Genomic DNA, 16723 nt, shown 5'->3' on the forward strand with positions numbered 1-16723 from the left:
TCCTGTCTGCCAGCACTGATCTCTCCATGTGAGCCGCGCATGATGTCACTGCCATACGCGGCTCACAAGGAGAGATCAGCTGCCGGAAGTCACTGCTCCCCACGCCGGGTCTGTGTGCGCGGGGAGCAGTGACTCTCCTTAATAGTGGCACACAGCGGCACCTGCTGCTGCCGGCTATCTCGTGTGCCCGCTCATTAAAGGACATGAATATTCACCCCCTCCCCAATCCCATGGGCGTGGAGAGAGGTTGAATATTCTTACCCTTTAACAGCGGCACAAGCGATCCCGGCAGCAGCAGGAGCTGTGTGCCGCTATTAAGGAGCATGAATATTCAGTGCTCCCCACGCCCAGTGAATATTCATTTTCTTTAGCAGCGGGGACAGTGTAGGCTGCAGCGGGCGGCTGCTGCCTCCTGTGCCCCACTCCTCCACCGCTACCGCTACCCCCACACCATATATATATATATATATATATATATATATATATATATATATATATATATATATATATATATATATATATATATATATATATATATATTATAATATACATACACCCCCCCCAACATTCGGACTATAAGACGCACCCCCCATTTTCCTCCAAAATTTTGGAGGAAAAAAGTGCGTCTTATAGTCCGAAAAATACGGTAATCTATAGATAAAATAATTGTTTTGCTTCGCTTTATTCTGAGAGCTATAACTTTTTTATTTTTTGGCTGATGGAGCTGTATGGCGGCTTGTTTTTTTGCGGGACAAGATGGCGTTTTCAGCTGTACCATTTTTATTTACATTCTTCTTTTTGATTGCGTTTTATTCCATTTTTTTGTTTGGCAGTATGATGATAAATCATCGTTTTTTTGCTTTGTTTTATTTTTTTTTTTTTACTGTGTTCACTAAACGGGTTAACTAGTGGGACAGTTTTATGGGTCAAGTCGTTCTGGATGCGGCGATACCAAATGTGTGTACTTTTATTGTTTTGTTTTTTTTTTCTTCAGAATAATAATAATTCATGGGTACAATATATTTTTATTTTTGAGCGATTTTTTTTTTTTTTTTTTCATTTATTTATTTATTTTTTTAAAAAAATATTTAAATATTATTTTTTATTCACTTTCTGATTCTTTTTTAACTTTTATACTTTGTCCCACTATGGGACTTTCACTTTTTTCACCCAGATCGCCTGTATAGCATAGAAATGCTGCAGCAGCATTTCTATGCTATGCAGGCTGCAGCCCTGTGCACACAACTTAGTTAGACCATGCACTGAGCACGATCTACTAACTTCCTGCTGTCTGGTGACTCTGATGTCGTCATGACGATATCGGGTCACCATGACAAGCATCGGGAGCTTGCACAGACAGCGCGGGACACCGGCAGAGGAGGTAGGTATCGGCGCTTACCCCCCTTGCCACCGGAATGCTGCGATCGACTTCGATCGCAGCATTTTGGAGTTAATGTGCCGGGAGCAGTGCGGGACCGCTCCCTGCACATAGTACTGGGTGTCAGCTGTGATTGCAGGCACGATCCCATTATGCAGTAATAGTATGTCCCTGGCCCAATAGGCCCAGGGCACAGGGACGTGCTATTACTGATCATGTCAGAAAGGGGTTAACAGACCTATTTTGGGGGTTTAGTGTGAAATTATGTCCAATTTGCCTTGTTTTTCCCCTCTGTTTTTTTTTTGTGTTGTTCCAATAGACACAAGAAATAAACGTGTATAACGTGTATAAGGCTATGTTCACACATGTTGGGTTTTCAGCGTCACAAATCTGCAGAAAAACCTAATCTCTGGCAGGAAATCAGCTGCGCCAAAAACGCAGGTTTTGCTGCGTTTTTTGTTTGTTTTTTCAGCGTTATTTTCACTGTCCATCTGTCTCTATTTATGCATGTACATAAAGTTCTGTGAAAAAAGAACCCCATTTTATTTTGCCATCAAAAACGCTGATGCAAATTTTGGTGCGTTTTTTTTCAGCATTTTTTTCATCACTCATTGCTTCCTGTGAATGAAAAAATGCTGAAAGAAGTGACATGCACTATTTTCCAAAAAACCAACCAAGGCAGAAAATACGCAACAAAAATAACCATGATGTGTGAACAGAGAATTCTACCGCAAAACGCAGCTGAAAATTTGTATAAATATCTGCAGTAAAAAACATGTGTGAACATAGCCTAACAAAACATGTAATTGCAATCATTTTCTGGGAGAAATACTTTGTATTCTGGAACAATTTCAAGGGCGCCAAGACTTTCGGCCATGACTATACGTGTATACGTATATTTTTGGACTATAAGACGCACCGGACCATATGACGCACCTAGGTTTTAGAGGAGGAAAATATAAAAAAAAAATTAAGCCAAAAATGTGGTCATGATGCCCTGTTAAGGGGAAGGGGGGTTCTGCTGACACTGTTATAGGGGTAATGTCCCCCAATTCTGTTAATATCCCCCATCCTGTTATATATGGCCCCCTCCTTCCTGTTATATGTGGCCCTCATCCCCATCCTGGTATGTATTGCACCCCTCTTCCTGGTATGTATGGCTCCCCTCATCCCTCTTTCTGGTATGTATGGCACCCCTCATCCCTCTTCCTGATATGTATGGCACCCTTCATCCCTCATCCTGGTATGTATGGCACCCTTCATCCCTCAACCTTGTATGTATGGCCCCCCTCATCCCTCTTCCTGGTATGTATGGTACCCCTCATCCAGGTATGTATGGCCCCCCCTCATCACTCTTTCTGGTATGTATGGCACCCTTCTTCCCTCATCCTGGTACGTATATGGCCCCCCTTATCTCTCTTCCTGGTATGTTTGGCAACCCTCATCTTGGTATGCTTGGCACCCCCTGATCCCCATCACGCTGCACACAAAAAAATAAACAATTATACTCACCTCCTCTCTGCACCACCTCTGCGTCCTGCTCTGCTGCCAACAGGGATCTCACTGTGTGAGATGTGCATGGCGTAACTGCCATGCGCCCTCACACTGTGAGATGCTGTGCCGGAATAGTCACTGCTCCCCACGCCGGGACTGTGTGCGTGGGGAGCAGTGACCATTCACTCTCCTTAATAGCTCGCACATTGTACCCGCAGCGCGGCTCCTGCTGCAGCCGGCGGTCACGTGTGCCCGCTATTAAAAGACCATGAGTATTCACTACAACCCACTCCCATGGGTGTGGGGAGCAGTGAATATTAATTTTCTTTAGCAGTGGGCACAGTGTAGGATGCAGCAGCAGGCTACTGCCTTCTGTGCCCCGTTCCTCCGCCGATGATGGTCCCCCCACCCACAGCCACAGTATATATATCGGACTATAAAATGCACCCCCCACTTTCCTCCAAAATTTTGGAGGAAAAAAGTGTCTTATTGTCCGAAAAATATGGTAAGCACTAAATAAGTCACCATTATTCTAAGTAAATATACTTTTAAAGGTGCTATTGACATGAAATTCTCACCAGATGTTGGTAACAACCCATCTATTTCACATAGGCAAAGAAATCAAACCATAGATGTCAGTAAATTAAGTTATGAGTAATAATGAGAAATGACAGAGGAAACATATTGAACACCTGAAGAAAGATTAGCAAAAAGCCATGGAAAGCCATGACACTGGCTGAAATCTATCAGTAATTAGAAAACAATCCTGCCACTGAAAAATATTATTAGCTGTTTCAACTGATGGCCTATAAAAAGGTGTCTCATTATCAAGGTGCCACACAAGAAATATCTCATGATGGATAAAACCACTGAGCTGTCTTAAGAGCTTGTCAATCTTATTGTTGCAAAACATACTGATGGCATTGGTTACAGAAGAATTTCTAAACTACTGAAGCTTCCAGTGAGCACTGTTGGGGCCATAATCTGGCCATGACCAGGTGCTCCCAGTGAGATTTCAGACAGGAGTAAAAAGAATTATCGGAAGAGTTGTCCAAGAGCTAAGGACAGCGCGTGGAGAGCTACAGAAACACCTTGAATTAGCTGGTACAATTTTTTCAAAGAAAACTATAAGCAATGCATTCAGCCACCATGGCCTGCATGCACACTCACCACGCAAGACTCCATTGCTGAAAAAAAAGCATGTTCAAATGTGTTTAAAGTTTGCTCAACAACATTTAGACAAACCTGTAAAATACTAGGACAATATAATCTGGTCAGATGAGACGAAAATTGAACTCTTTGGGTGCCATAATACACACCATGTTTGAAGGCCAAAAGGCACTGCATATCACCCCAAAACACCATACCAACAGTGAAGTTTTGAGGTGGAAACCTCATGATGTGGGGCTGTTTCTCCAGCATATGGCACTGGGAAACTTCATATAATTCATTTATGATTATTATATGTGATATTTGTACATGATTGAAGGAAGAATGAATTGACACATCTACCGAGACATTCTTGATAAAAATCTGGTACCATCTACTAGGATGATTAAGATGAAACGAGGGTGGACATTTTAGCAAGACCATGATCCCAAGCACACAGCCAAGGAAACTCTCAGTTGCTTTTCAGAGAGAGAAAATAAAGCTGCTAGAATGGACCAGCCAATCACAGAAAATTTGTGGAAGGAACTAAAGCTCAGAGTTCAAAGAAGGAGCCCATGGAAATTTCAGGATTTGAAGAGTGTTTGTGTGGAAGAATGGGCCGAAATCACACCTGAGCAATTGATGCTACTAGATTATCCATACAGGAGGCATCTTGAAGCTGTCATCACTAGTGGTGAGCCACCCCCGTAGTGTTCGGGTTCGGTTCGTCGAACACCGGGATGTTCGTGGAACTGTTCGTCGAACACCTTAGAACACCGTCGAACACCGTTAAAAGCAATGGCAGGCAAACAAAAACACATAGAAACACATAGAAAACACCTTCAAAGGTGTCCAAAAGCTGACAAACTGCTCAGACGACACTCTCTTTAAAAAAAGCCTGCCGGCAATTCAGCAGCGGCATACACCGGTACCCGACAATGTAGAACAGAAAGAATAAAGCATCACACATAGATTAGATAGATAGAAACATGTCAGTAACATATATAAGAAGTACAGTGACAGTGTTGCTTACTGTACTTGTCATTTAGTGTTAAAGGATTTATTAAAAAAAAAATAGTGTTTTTCATGCACCGTCTCTTTAAAAAAGCCAGCCGGCAATTCAGCATCGGTACCCGACAATTTATAACAGAAAGAATAGAGCATCACACATAGATTAGATACATAGAAACATGTCAGTCACATATATAAGAAGTACAGTGATAGTGTTGATTACTGTACTTGTCATTTAGTGTTAAAATAAAGGATTTATTAAAAAAAAAAATTGGCCTGGTTCCCCGTAATTTTATTCTCTAGCAGAGGTTAAGCAGACGGCTGGGGCAGATGTTTGAAGCCTGGGAAGGGGGTAATACCCACGGAGCTTCCCAGGCTACTAATATCAGTCCCCAGCTGAATACCTAGCCTTTACTAGCTATTAAAATGGGAGACCCCCCCCCCCCAAAAAAAAAATGACGTGGGGTCCCCCCTATTTTAATAGCTAGCAAAGGCTAGGCAGACAGCTGGGGGCTGATATTAATAGCCCAGGAAGGGTGCCATGAATATTGGGCCCCCTCCCAGGCTAGAAACGTCAGCCGCCCCAGAAATGGCGCATCCATAGGATGCGCCAATTCTGGGACTTAGCCTCGCTCTTCCCACTGCCCTGTAGCGGTGGCAGTGGGGTAATAGGGCTGGGGTTGATGTCAGCTTATAATGCCAGCTGACATCAAGCCCAGGTTAGTAATGGAGAGGCGTCTATAAGACACCCCCATTACTAACCCCATAGTCAAAGTTAAAAAAAAACACAAACACCCAGAATAAAGTCCTTTAATTGAAATAAACACACAATTCTTTATTGTTCTAAATTAAACCATACTTACCATGGTATGTAGAATCCTACTCCCAAAGGTGACATCGGCACCAGAAAGATCTAGTCTATAGTGCTTATAGAATGTAGAAGACGAAGACCACGTTGCCGCTCTACCGATTTGATTGATAGATACTCCTGACCTTTCTGCCCAGGTAGTAGCCACGGGCCTTGTGGAATGAGCTCTGAGATTCTTCTCCAGTTCTTTGCCGCTTGCAGAATAGGCCATACTAATAGCCTCCTTAACCCTACGAGCTAGCGTGGCTTTGGAGGCCCTACATCCCTTCATCTGTCCCTGAAAGCAGACAACAAGGGACCTATCCTTCCTCCAGGAACTAGAGGATTCTAGGTACCTCTCTAGACAGCGTTTAACATCTAAGGAATGTAATTTTTGTTCCTTATCGTTGGTGGGGCTACTACAGAAAGTGGGCAGGACAATCACCTGTGACATGTAGAGACTACCTTAGGGAGGTATGCCGGGTCAGGCCTCAAAATCACCCTATCATCTCGAATCAGGGTAAAAGGAGGGTCTTCTGAGAGGGTCTGAATGTCTCCTATCTGCCGAGTGGAGGTCAAGGCTCCCAAGAGGACAGTCTTAAGGGAAAGGAATTTGATAGGAACATCCTTTAAGGGTTCAAAGTGGGGTTACATTAATGCCGAGAGTACCAGGTTAAGATCCCAAGGGGCTGAGCTAATGTACCAAATAGGTTTAGATCTGGCGCATGCTTTTATGAAACGTGAAACCCAAGAGTCCCCTGCTAAGTTGAAGTTATAGAGCGCTTCAAGGGCCGATACCTGGACTTTGAGAGTGCTTACCGAGAGCCCCATCTCCACCCCCTTCTGTAGGAATTCCAAAACTAAGTTAATTCTGACTTCCTCTTTCGGATCTGCCCCGGATACTGACAGGAATTTTTTCCAAGTCCTGTGATAAATCCGGGAAGTTACAGGCTTTTTAGATTTGAGGAAAGTCGAAGATACCTCAGCAGAGAACCCCCCTACTCATCAGAAGCTCCCTTTCAAATTCCAGGCAGTCAGGTGCAATCTGTCTGCCTGTGGTGATGGACTGGCCTCGGGGAGAGGAGGTCTAGAAGATGCGGAAGGACCCAGGGATCGGAGACTGACATCCGCTGGAGCCAGAAAAACCATGACCTCCCCCATTGTAGAGTCCTGGTATGGGCTTGAGCCCAACGTACTCCCAGTATGCATGTCGTGAGAGACCCTAGGAGTGACCTGGCCCGCCTTAGTCATAGTCGGTGATTCTATGGCCTTCAATACTATAGAGTCTGAGACGTCGATGCAGTCAGTCTTGATTTGTCCAGGTTGATAAGCCAACCCAGATTCTGCAACATCTTGAGGACCTGTTGAACCTGGTATGAACAATGCTGAGCTGACTTTCCGTTTATCAGGAAATCGTCCAGATATGGCACAATCAGAACTCTCTTTTCCCGAAGATGGGCCAATACCTCCGAGATCACCTTGGTGAAAATTCGAGGGGCGATTGCTATGCCAAACAGAAGGGCCTGATACTGAAAGTGCCTGATCTGTGAATCGACCTGAACTGCTACCCGGATGAACTGCTGGGACTGGACGCATGTGGGAATATGATGGTATGTCTTTTAAGTCCATAATTTTTAGGTTCAGGATAGTTCTGAAAGAACCGTCTGGTTTTTTTTTTTACCAGGAAGAGGGGAGAGTAATACTCTCCCCTCCTCGTGGGCCGGAACCTGAACTAGGACTGCTTTGTCCAGGAGATTTCGGATTTCGCTCTCCAGCGCCCACTGTTCGTCTTGCAATGCTCTGGGATGAGTGACGAGAAACCTGGCCAGAGGAAGATTTGGAAACCACAGCTTCAGCCCTGCTTTTATGAGGTCTAGAATTCAGTCGCTCGAGGAAATCCGTACCCAGGCTGGAAAGGAGATAGCTGACCTCCCACCTGGGGAAAAGCGTCACTTGGAGGCCTTCCTGGAGTCACGAGAGGACCCCTTAAACATGAAACCTCTTCCTCCCCTTTTCCGGTCAGACCAAGAGGACTGGTCTTTCTTGGGGGAATACTTCCTCGAGTATCTTCTGGTCTGAAAGGGCTTCTTGAAGGAGAAAAAAGAAAAATCAGGGAATTTTTTCTTCTTATCCCCCGCCTTCTCCAGGATGTTGTCGAGGGCTGCTTCGAATAAATATTCCCCTTCACAACAATGAATGAGGCTCAGTTTATTCTGCATTTGTAGGTCACCTGGCCAATTCTTTAACCACAACGCCCTTCTGGCTGCATTGGAAGAGGCTGCGGATCTTGCTGCCAAAACGGTGGAATCTGCGACGGCGTCTGCCAGAAACGCTGCAGCCTCTTGCATGACAGGGACTGAGGCCAAGATTACCTCCCTAGGAACCCTGTCTTTCAGCTGGTTAATGAGCTGGTCTAGCCAGACCATCAGGGATCTGGCCGTACAAATGGCCGCAATACCCTGTCTCAGTCCTCCTGCTGACTCCCCCCAGGTATTTTTGAGGAACAGGTCAGCTTTATTGTCTAGATGATCCTTCAGCGTACTCATATCTTCAAATGGCAGAGAATATTTCCTTGAGGCTTTTGCCATAGCCACATCTAGTTTGTGGGCTTTATCCCAAGAGGAGCAAGAAGCTTCCTCACAGGGATACTTGTGTTTCATAAAGGCTGTAGGAACGCCTTTCCTATCTGGCTTTTTCCACTCTCTGGTAATCAGGGCCTGGATTCTTTCATCCAGAGGGAAAGGGCGCCGTTTTTTCTGCCCCAACCCTCCGAACATCAAATCCAGCTTAGATGGTTGCACCTTCTCTTCCTCAATCCCCATTGTAGATCGCATGGCTTTGATTAGATTACCGACTTCCTCAACTGATAAACAATGGCGTCTACTGGAGTCGTCGTCTGAAGGGGATGCCCCCCGAGGACCCACACTCTCCTACTGATCTATCTGAGTCTTCTAAGGGCTGGGAGGACACATTAGAAGAAGAAGTCGGCTGTTTTCCCTGAGAGAAGGTCCTAAAGGTATTCTCAACTTCAGACCTAATTAGGGACTGCAGGCTGGAAGAAAAACCTGGCGACTCCTCCTCCGTAATGGTCTGTTCTATACTGGCGCTGCATAATTTCTTAGCCCAGGTGACCGGGAGCTCACACTCACGGAGCCTACACTGCAAGTGTTTAGATTTAGCCACCAACTTCCCAGTGACAAAAAGAAAAAAACAGGGAAAACCATTCAATAAAATGACATTCTCTTCCATCAGATGTGAAGAGGTACCGGATGCGGGGGAGGATCCTTGTCCTGTGACAATTCTCCTCTGGAGGTCTTGTGGGAAGAATGACTGCTGCTGCGGTGTGTCTTCTTCTGAGACCCCGTCTCTGCTGGAGCCTCCCTCCCACTCATGGCTGCTCGTCTGGAGCAATGGCACAAACTGAAGATGAATGGAGTACTGAGGTACCGCTCCATCCCATCTTCCTGCCTTTTATCAGGAAGTGCTTCGGCTCCCTGAAGCCCGCCTCCCGGCCTGAACCCATAAGTCCGGGTGTGTCACATGACCGGAGCATTCGTCATCGGGGGCCTCCCCCTGACGTGCACATACCCGGAACACGGCGGCCGCCAATCAGAAGGCGCCGCCGTGCGTGACGTCATTGGTCCGTCCCTGGAAGTCCGGCGTGCTCGTCACCTGGACCCGCCTCTTCCGGCCGGCCAGGTGCGCGCGCAGCCACGGGCACCCGGCGGACGTCAACCACAGCATGGCGCCACCGGGCCATCACCATGAGGGACCACAAGCCTCCTCAGGGACCTGGAGCTGCAACCCTTGGTGCCTGGAGCCACGGGGCCCGATCTGGCCTACCCCGCGCCCGCACCCACGGACCAACCGTGTATCCTGCCGCCAGCCTCCAGCTGCCCTGGCCTGCAGGTATGTCCCCCTTTTAGGGAAAAGAGGCAAAAAGCCCAAAACAAAAAAACAATCTTCTGGAACCGCTTTCCTGAGGCTCCCCGTTCAAGGACAGGAAACCAACTGACATGGGGAGAGGAACCGTCCCTTTTAAAGCCTGATAGTTCCCTGTCCTTAGAGGGCGGATCCCTCTCTCTCGTTAGGGTGCTGTCATGGACGACTGATAAAAAATGATAAATGTGGTATCGCTTTAATCGCACTGACCCAGAAGAATAAAGCTGCCTTGTCAATTTTGCCACATGATGAACAGCATTTAAAAGAAAAAAAAACAATTCCTGAATTGCTGATTTTTGTTCATTCTGCCTCCTATAAATCAGAATAGAAAGCGATAAAAAAAAAATGTGCCTGAAAATGGTACCAATAAAAATGTCAACTTGTTTCACAAAAAACAAGCAGTCACATGACTCTGCAGAAGACTGCACATGCAAGGGCTTGTCAGCTGAACAGAAGACACTTCAAAGCAGCATCCAACCAGAAAGGAGAGTGAAATCTGTTCTGAGCATGCGTGACTGCTGTCACTCACGAAATGTAGCCTTCCGCACCCACCAGTGGTCCCCAGAAGTAGCAGAACCTGAATCCAAACAGAAGGATATATGACCCACAGAGAGATGAGCTTATAGGAACAGGGCAAGTAATAAAAGTGTTAGCTAGGAATAGTAGGACAAATGAAAAGTGGTTAAAGGGAACCTGTCACCTCGTTTTTAGCTATTAAACTGGCCACCGTGTGCTGTTAGTGATGCTATGTGCATCACTAACAAGTTTTTGCCAAAGAAAAGTTCCCAGTATTAGGTTTAAAAAAAACAAACACTTTATATCATTAGTGGATCCCCTCACATACCTTTTCTTTCTCTTCATAGGGTTGGCGACTTTATCTTTTCAGCCATGGACTTTTGAAATTAGACACGCCCACAGCATTGCATTTCATTGCCTTGACTGGCCCGAAGTGACGGCAACCGCATATCAAATCCCGCGAGTGCGCACTGCCTATCTGCTCTGTGACTGAAAAGATAAAGTCGCCACTCCTGTGACTAAAAGAAATGGCTAAAAACAAGGGGAGAGGTTGCCTTTAAATTCTTAGTGAAAAATCTCTTTAAATGCTACGTGTGGACTTATTCATTAGTTTAAGGGCATTCAGTGTATTGTGACTGTCAAAGGTACACATGGGGCATTATTATTACAAGGGCAAAATGTGGACACTTTTCGAGGACACTTGCACAGGGCATTAATATTTTCTAGGGAGAAATTTTCTATCTAGAGGGCATTTTACTATGTACAGTGAAGGAAATAATTATTTGATCCCTTGCTGTTTTTGTAAGTTTGCCCACTGACAAAGACATGGACAGTCTATAATTTTAAGGGTAGGTTAATTTTAACAAAGTATTGAAATGAACTTTTGTAGGTGACCAAATACTTATTTTCCACCAAAATTTAAAAAAAAATTCTTTCCAAATCAGACAATGTGATTTTCAGGATTTGTTTTCTCATTTTGTCTCTCATAGTTGAGGTCTAACTATGATGTCAATTACAGGCCTCTCTCATCATTTTGAGTGGGAGAACTTGCACAATTGGTGGCTGACTAAATACTTTTTTCCCCACTGTAAAAGCCTCCTGTCCACAGACTCAATTAATAAGTCAGACTCTAACCTCTACAACATCTGCAGGACCAAAGAGCTTTCTAAGGATGTCAGGGACAAGATCATAGACCTGCACAAAGCTGGAATGGGCTACAAAACCATAAGTAAGATGCTGGGTGAGAAGGAGACAACTGTTGGTGCAATAGTAAGAAAATGGAAGAAATACAAAATGACTGTCAATCAACATTGATTTAGGGCACCATGCAAAATCTCACCTCGTGGGGTATCCTTGATCATGAGGAAGGTGAGAGATCAGTCTAAAACTATATGGGGGAAACTTGTTAATGATCTCAAGGCAGCTGGGACCACAGTCATCAAGAAAACCATTGGTAACACATTAGGCCTTAAAAGTTTAAAATCCTGCAGTGCCCGCATGGTCCCCCTGCTCAAGAAGGCACATGTGCAGGCCCGTCTGAAGTTTGCCAATGAACACCTGGATGATTCTCTGAGTTATTGGGAGAAGGTGCTGTGGTCAGATGAGACAAAAATTGAGCTCTTTGGCATTAACTCAACTCGCCGTGTTTGGAGAAAGAAGGATGAGTACAACCCTAAGAACATCGCCCCAACCGTGAAGCATGGTGGGGGAAACATACTTTGGGGGTGCTTTTCTGCAAAGGGGACATGACGACTGCACCTTACTGAAGGGAAGATGGATGGGGTCATGTATCGTGAGATTTTGGCCAACAACCTCCTTCCCTCAGTAAGAGCATTGAAGATGGGTCGTGGCAGGGTCTTCCAGCAAGACAATGACCCAAAACATACAGCCAAGGCAACAAAGTAGTGGCTCAAAAAGAAGCACATTATGGTCATGGAGTGGCCTAGCCAGTCTCCAGACCTTATTCCCATAGAAAACTTATGGAGGGAGTTGAAGCTCCGAGTTGCCAAGCGACAGCCTCAAAATCTGAATGATTTAGAGATGATCTGCAAAGAAGAGTGGACCAAAATTCCTCCTGACATGTGCACAAACCTCATCATCAACTACAAACAACGTCTGACTGCTGTGCTTGCCAACAAGGGTTTTGCCACCAAGTATTAGGTGTTGTTTGTCAAAGGAATCAAATATCTCTCTCAATGTTAAAATTCACCTAACCTTAAAATTATAGACTGTTCATGTCTTTGTCAGTGGGCAAACTGACAAAAACAGCAAGGGATCAAATAATTATTTCCTTCACTGTAAGAATCGCAATGGTGGGCTAATGTGGGGCAGTAAGGAGCTGTTAGTGTACCACTCAGCAAGTGCAGTAATGGGGACACAGACAGCAGCAGCTCAGCAAGGGTTGACAGCAGAATGAGGGGTTTGTGCAGGTTGGGAATACAACCCCTGGCAAAAATTATGAAATCACCGGGCTCGGAGGATGTTCATTAAGTTGTTTAATGTTGTTGAAAAGAAGCAGATCACAGAAATGGCACAAAACTAAAGTCATTTCAACTGGCAACTTTAGGGCTTTAAGAAACACTAAAAGAAATCAAGATTAAAAATGTGGTACTCAGTAAAGGTAATTTTTTTCAGGCCAAGCAGAGAGAAAAAATTATGGAATCACTCAATTCTGAGGAAAAAATTATGGAAACATCCTGTAAATTTTCATTTCCAAAACTAACACCTGCATCAAATTAGATCTGCTCGTTAGTCTGCATCTAAAAAGGAGTGATCACACCTTGGAGAGCTGTTGCACCAAGTGGACTGACATGAATCATGGCTCCAACATGAGAGATGTCAATTGAAACAAAGGAGAGGATTATCAAACTCTTAAAAGAAGGTAAATCATCACGCAATGTTGCAAAAGATGTTGGTTGTTCACAGTCAGCTGTGTCTAAAATCTGGACCAAATACAAACAACATGGGAAGGTTGTTAAAGGCAAACATACTGGTAGATCAAGGAAGACTTCAAAGCGTCAAGACCGGAAACTTAAAGCAATATGTCTCCAAAACAGGAAATGCACAACAAAACAAATGAGGAACGAATGGGAGGAAACTGGAGTCAATGTCTGTGACCGAACTGTAAGAAACCGCCTAAAGGAAATGGGATTTACATACAGAAAAGCTAAACATAAGCCATCATTAACACCTAAACAGAAAAAAACAAGGTTACAATGGGCTAAGGAAAAGCAATTGTGGACTGTGGATGACTGGATGAAAGTCATATTCAGTGACGAATCGCGAATCTGCATTGGGCAAGGTGATGATGCTGGAACTTTTGTTTGGTGCCGTTCCAATGAGATTTATAAACATGACTGCATAAAGAGAACATGCAAATTCCACAGTCATTGATGACATTGGGGCTGCAGGTCAGGTAAAAGCACTGGGGAGATGGCTGTCATTACATCTTCAATAAATGCCCAAGTTTACATTGATATTTTGGACAGTTTTCTTATCCCATCCATTGAAAGGATGTTTGGGGATGATGACATCATTTTTCAAGATGATAATGTATCCTGCCATAGAACAAAAACTGTGAAAACATTCCTTGAAAGAAGACACATAAGGTCAATGTCATGGCCTGCAAATAGTCCGGTTCTCAATCCAATTGAAAATCTTTGGTGGAAGTTGAAGAAAATGGTCCATGACAAGGCTCCAACCTGCAAAGCTGATCTGGCAACAGCAATCAGAGAAAGTTGGAGCCAGATTGATGAAGAGTACTGTTTGTCACTCATTAAGTCCATGCCTCAGAGACTGCAAGCTGTTATTAAAGCCAGAGGTGGTGCAACAAAATACTAGTGATGTATTGGAGTGTTCTTTTGTGCGTTTGTTTTTCATGATTCCATAATTTTTTCCTCAGAATTGCGTGATTCCATAATTTTTTCCCTCTGCTTGGTCTGAAAAAAAATTACCCTTACTGAGTACCACATTTTTAATCTTGATTTCTTTTAGTGTTTCTTAAAGCCATAAAGTTGCCATTTGAAATGACTTTAGTTTTGTGCCATGTCTGTGATCTGCTTTTTTGTCAACAACATTAAACAACTGAATGAACATCCTCCGAGCCCAGTGATTCCATAATTTTTGCCAGGGGTTGTAGATGAGGATGGTGTTGGAAATGCGAGAAGTCAAATGTGTCTTTGTTGTAATCTCTGCAGATGAGTTGTGGCTGGAGAAGTTGTCATGTCGGCCTGGGCCAGAAGGAAAAGATGGGAAAAGTGAACGACTTCATAAAAAAAAAAAAATTTAAAAAAAAATAGGTGTAAGTCACTTTATATAATTATAGTGTAATAACTTGTATGTTCTGCAGCACTTGTATCTACTACTATAAGGTCACCATATGATGGTAATATCAATGTTGGCCTTTGTGTAGAGATTTATTTTCTGTGACAGCCCAGTCATCTGCTGAGATTCCCTTTATACCCACCATTAAGCTGCACCACCGTAGTTGTAATCAGGGTAACTTGGTTAGGGGCCCATTCATATGTTTCGCCCACCCCTCCGCCCCCGAGCTGAATCCCTAGCTATGCCTCTGTGCCACAAGTATCAATGTCCGTGCTGCCAGAAAAAAACAGATATGTCCACGTGTAGGTCACACAGATACTGGAGGCTGTGGAGCCATCATACTGTAAAGGGGGCTATTGAGCACATCATACTGCATGGGGGCTGAAGTGTATATTGGGGGCTATTGTGGATATCATACTGATTTGGCTGCTGTGGTGACCTTAATACTGTGTAGGGGGACCGTGGATATCTAGAGAGTGTAAGGGAAACCAGTGGAGAGGGGACAGCCATGATATAGGCTGTAGTTCATACAAGCGGACAATGTGGTAGTTATAGATCATTAAGGCGGACAGAGTGGAGGCCATATACCATTGGAGGCTTATTTAGGGCATAGCATGGACAGATATGTTTATGCAGAGGGCATTAGAGTGACATTTTTAAGGGTACTGTGTCAGAATGTACTGGAGAAGAGGGAATCTGGGGAGAAGAGCTTTGGATGTGAAAAGTCATCATGGTGTCAGAACTAGATGGAGACAAAAAGAAAGAAACGACTCAGAGAAGATATCACCTCTAAGATACCCGGATGTAAATGTTTATTGGTTGATACGGACTACGTTTCATCAGTACTGTGGTCCCTGTATAGTCCGCAATCTAATAAAGACTGATAACAATGGTAAGGACAGTTGTTAAGGACAGACTGGGAGTTGTGGGCTCATGAGATACAAATGTAATGTCAAGTCAGGCCCATATACAATTGACTGCTGTATAAATCTTGATGTATTCACGTAATGATGATGGTACTGGTGTTGTACTTATTTACTGACTGTGGTTCTTGTGATGTATTCAACACCAGTACATTAATCCATCACCAGAACCTCAATCAGAACATGAATACATCACAAAAAACAGTCAGTAAATAAATACATGTACTGAGTGAGGTTCTGGTGACCCATTTGTTTTAAGGATTATAGTTCTGGTGCTGTATGTATGTACTATTGATGGCTTTGGTATTCTATTTATGTACTGATGATTTTGGTTTTGTAGCCATTTACAGATGATGGTTCAGGTGCCATCAACAGTATATGAATATAGCACCAGAACAAACATCACTACATGAATACATCACCATAACCACAATCACAACAGGAATATGACACAAGAACCACAATAAGTACAGGAATACGGCGCCAGAACCAAAATCAATTTTATTGCAAACTGAATTTGTTATATGATGGACGTAAAAGCTATCATAAGTTTCCCTTTATCTATAAATGGGCCTGTTTAGTTTCCATTAGGGTATCCGCCAAACGCTGGACACCTTAATTGAATCAAAATGGCGCCCATTATAGTTAAGTTATATTACTTTCCATAACTGTCCTTGTGTCTGACATATAAAATATAGGATGTTAGGAATGAATATCACTATTTGTCCCTGCCATTGTGTAAATGGTTCCCAAACAATAAATGATTCTGTATCTAACTTTGAACAAAACCTAAGCTAAAACAAAAATGAGCAAATACCCTGCAGTAAATAAATAGCAATAGTGCATGAAAATAACATAGGTTACTTAGCGAACATAATTTTGATAAAAAAAAAGTTAAAAGCCATCCCATCACATCAAGGTGGCCCTACTCGGGACAGTCCTAACCTCTAGCATTAAAACCTTACCATATGTCTAATGACTTAAGTGTGACTAAGGGCTGAGAAGATCAGAGACTCTGGACTTTTATGTTTTTTTTTTTTAATCAGTTTTGTTTGTTTAGTGGCCAGTGTGAACATGTGCCTACACGTTGCATACCAATTTATATTCCAGTTCACGTCTTTAGGTTTTATATCTAACTTT

Source organism: Phyllobates terribilis, unplaced genomic scaffold (genome assembly GCF_046119375.1).
Source record: "Phyllobates terribilis strain yellow unplaced genomic scaffold, ASM4611937v1 Scaffold_3__8_contigs__length_932513732, whole genome shotgun sequence".
Classification (NCBI taxonomy): domain Eukaryota; kingdom Metazoa; phylum Chordata; class Amphibia; order Anura; family Dendrobatidae; genus Phyllobates; species Phyllobates terribilis.